A 4,529-nucleotide genomic window follows, 5' to 3' on the forward strand; every position below is an offset into this window, starting at 1 on the left:
TATATATATATATATATATATATTATATGAGGATTACTATATCTGGATTAGTCTTTAATGATTTTGGATTTCACTATCTTTCTCTTAGAGTTAAAAATTAATTACTCTCTTTCAATTGAATTTAGTTAGTATTAGTTTGAAAATAAAAGTTTATAGAGGCTTAATTCTTATTAGGTATAGATCTAGGAATGCTTAGTTTTTCAAAAAATATAATTTATTTTTAGCAATAGTAAAATCATTTTCGTATTATCTCCTACATAAAATCTTAACTTTGGAACAATCTTATTCTTCCAAAATCTCAACTAAATTCTCTATAACATCCCTAAAATCAAAATCATAGTACCCTAAAGATAACACCATATACTACAAATCACTTTACAATGATATCAATTTAAGGTGTAGCCTACTGAGGACAAATAAAGTTTAAGCTTTTAAAAGTTTTTCTTTCTGACCCACTTGTCTTTAAACATGTTAGAACTAAGAGCAAGAATATAAAATTGAAAAATAAAAGCTAGTTAATTTTATTAGAAAAGTACAAGTATAAGTAGAAAAGCAAACATGAAAAAAGTACATCGCAACTCAACATTTTTCATATGGAATTGCTAAAAAAAATAAAATCTAATTAGTTCATCTAAGCAGAAGCAAAAAAAGGAGATAATCCAGAGCATAAACCCAAATAAAAAATACAACCAGTAGTAACTAGAAAAAACATAAATATACGCATCTAGTACAACCAAAATGGAAAGAACATCAACTCATCTCCATCATCATCATGATCATCATCCTCCTCCTCCTCCTACATAGACTTGCATTGTTTAAAGATCTGATAGTGTGGATAGGAAGGAAACTCCACTCTATTTTCTCCACCAATCAAATTATGTCGTCTAAGACCTTCCAACAAAGAGGCTTGAAAACCAACTTCATAATCAGTACGCCATTTATTTTGCATATCTAAGTGTTCCAAATAATCAACAGTTCCATATATCTAATCCTGCATAATGGATAAATCATCCTCTAAATTCTTCAAACAACCATAAATGAAGTTTAAGATAGCAGGAGGTCGAGCAGAAGCATGAAAAGTAGATGGTCTAGAAGTAGAAGGAGCTTCAGAAGTGCTAGATCCATGTCCAAGATTAGCCTTGCCAATAGGCTTCAATGGGTGCAGTAACTCCTCCTAACTCTCAAATCTAACACCAAATTGCTAACACTAACACTGAGAGAAAATAAGAGAAGGTAACCTAACCCTAAAGTAGAACTCTCCATGGCAGTACTGATGACAGATTTGTAAATCAGAGAGCCAATAACTATCTTCTTCATTATGTGAATACAAAAATTTAGCACAACTCTCTCCCTAGTCACTTCACTGAGATTGGTGAATGGTAAAAGTCTAGCAGAATAAAATAATGCCACGCCTTTAACGAAGCATTAAGCATGGATGAAGAAAATTTTACCTTATAATCATTTCTAATTTTCCAAACTCCTCTTCCGCCAGTCAGAAATAAAATAATCTCATCCAATTGTGAATCAATAGGATTAAATCCAGAGTATAAGAAATCAAGTATGTCTCCCAAATGATAAAATGCATTGATTCATGTAGAGGTAAAACACAGTCTCCTCTCCCTAACAAAAATAGAATCATCAAAAGCCACAGGGAGATTAACATAGAACTCTCAAACGATAGTTATAACAACTACGACAGTAGTGTAGCAAAAATTTTCTTGTTGTTAAGAAACAATAAGATGTTCAACAGCTCCACTAGGACTAGTAAAACTTGCAATAATTTTTTTCAATATGAGAAAATCATTGTATCTTTCCTGAGTTTTTTCACTGACAAATTTCTTCCTATCAAATGTTCCTTTGCACTTACCTCCTTTTGTCTTAGGAGCCATTGCAAATCTAGACAAAGTTAAATGAAGGAAGAAATCACTCTAAATGTAGTTGAAATTTGACTCAAAATGCAGATTTAGTGCTAAATAAACTCTGCCCAAGTGATTTTTCTCTTAGGAACCACCGAACTCTATAGAGTAACTAGTGATTTAGGGATGAAATATTATAATTTTAAAATATATTTTATAAATTTTATAACTAAAGACTTACCACGGTTAAACACTACACACTAGGTATTTTACACAAGTGCACGTATCATTCAAGTAATATTGGATTTTCTTTAAACCCAGATTATCGATCCCACGAGGAAGGCAGTTAATTGTAATGACTTATGAAAAGTTCTAAATGAATAAAAAAGTTTCTTAGCTAGGAAAAAAGTTTGAATTTAGTTTGAGCTAATGAATTCTACCAAACTACCACTAATCCTCTAAATTTTCTATAAATCTAGTTTCACTAAAGTAAAGCAAAGTAAGAGAGTTCAAGCTATTAAAACTTTCCCTCCTCTTTGCAATGAAATTAGTAACTTGTGTACATGTTGATCACTTAGAAATTATAGTTGAATTTTGAGAGAAATAGAAGCATTTATTTTCTTTAACCTTTTTCATGTGCAAAAAGAAATTAGGATAATTATGGAAGTGTTTCTGCATGTGACCCTAGAAATCTCCTAGCTAACCCCATTAAATTTATCTCCCTATTTATTTGAACTAATCTACAGATTACTTTTTATTCACCCTATAGATCAATAAGGTTCTTACTCGTTGTTAACTCCACCGCCCTCCCATATCTTAATGTAACTTTAACAAATTTTAACACAACATTTGCCCAGATTGAAATGTAAATGACGCTTGAAGTAAAAACCTTCATAATCTTGAAATGAAATTCATTCTAATTGAATCCACATCGTACACATGTTTCTATTTCATCGCAAGTGGAAGGAGTAAGAGTTTTCTCAAAGTACATGAAGAAGACACAAGAGCACATTATCTTATAATAAATCAAAGGCATAAATATGAAATTACTTAATACAAGATAATGTGCAACAAAATACTTATCTTCCACCCTGAGAACATAATGGAAACTCTACCCCAGATGATCTCCAAGACCTCCTTGCACTGCTACAACAATCCCCTTACAAATTCACTTAGATTTCTCAAAGAAAATACAAAAATGAAAAATGAAAACTTATATCTCCCCTCCATTTCTGCACTCCTTTGCTTTCTCTCTACTTCCCAAATGTTCTCCTCCTCTTCCTGAATTGCCTCCTTGTGATAAAAACCCCAAAATCGTGTAAACTCGCTGAGAAAACTATCCAGGACAGTGCTGGTGCCTAGGTGCCACTTGCTCGGGTAGGCTAGGAAAAACACTAGCACTTAGGTGCGAGTATGTGGGGTCAGGGCACCATCTTCTCGGGAGTTTGGGCATGATCCGACGCTTATGCGCCCATATTTGGCGCCATGGACTGTCGCCTAGACTCCAGAAGCTGACGCCTAGGCTCTAGTTCAGTGCTTCGCTCCATTGCTCCATTCACCTCCAATTCGCTTCGTTTTCACTCTAATTCACACTAATTGCTTTACCTATTATAACTGCACCAAAAAAATAGAAATACCTTCTATTAAAGCACAATATCATTAAAAAAATATTAAATAGAAAAAAAAAATTAGCATGCTACATGACATGTCAATTAGCAGCTATTTGGTTCATTCAAAATAAAAAATCAAGAGTAAAAGGAATAAAATTTATATCAACTATGAGTAAACAAATTATTAAAAATGGTGAACGCTTTAGATATCCAGGGACAATTGTTGAAAGTGATGGTGATATAGATGGGGATGTTATAAGTAGAATTCAAGTTGGTTGGTTGAAGTAGAGGAATGCTTCGGGTCTATTATGTGTATAAAAGTACCACTTAGACTGAAAGGTAAATCTTATAAGATGGTGGTGAAACTTGAATGCTCTTTGGCTCATAATATTTTGGTCTTTAAAAGAGAAGCATAAAATTAAGTTTAGTGTTGCCGAGATGAGAATGCTTAGGTGGATGAGTGGCTTCACCCTTAAACACAATTGCGAAGTGAATTTATCCATGATAGAGTTGGTATAGCTCCTATGACGGACTAAATTAAAGAGTGTCATCTTAGATGGTTTGGTCACATTAAATGTAACTATCTAATGATGTGGTTAGGAGAGCAGATGTTTTAGATTTGAGTTATGTTAAGAAAGACAGAGGGAGACGTAGAAAGATTTGGGTATATTAAAAATAATCTCAATTTATTATAATTAAATGAAAATATGACATTCAATAGAACTTAATGGAGAAAAAAGATTCATGTAGTCGACCACACCCCACTTAGTGGGATGCTTAGTGGGATAAAAGGCTCGTTGTTGTTGCTGCTGCTGTGGTAAATTAAATTAGAGAAAAGATATTAGCAGCTATTTGATTCATTGAAATAAAAAAATCAGGAGTAAAAGGAATAAAATTTATGTCAACAAAGATTTTTCCCCACATGAAGTTAGACGTTTCTCGTTTCATTTCTTTGATCATCATGGCTGCCACAATATCCGTAAAAAACAGAGAGCAAAATCAGGAGATAAGAAGTATCTTTTGGTCGTATATTCCTAGAAAAAAGCAGTATATATCCTCCGCC

The sequence above is a fragment of the Phalaenopsis equestris genome, unplaced genomic scaffold (assembly GCF_001263595.1).
Source record: "Phalaenopsis equestris unplaced genomic scaffold, ASM126359v1 Scaffold211921, whole genome shotgun sequence".
Classification (NCBI taxonomy): domain Eukaryota; kingdom Viridiplantae; phylum Streptophyta; class Magnoliopsida; order Asparagales; family Orchidaceae; genus Phalaenopsis; species Phalaenopsis equestris.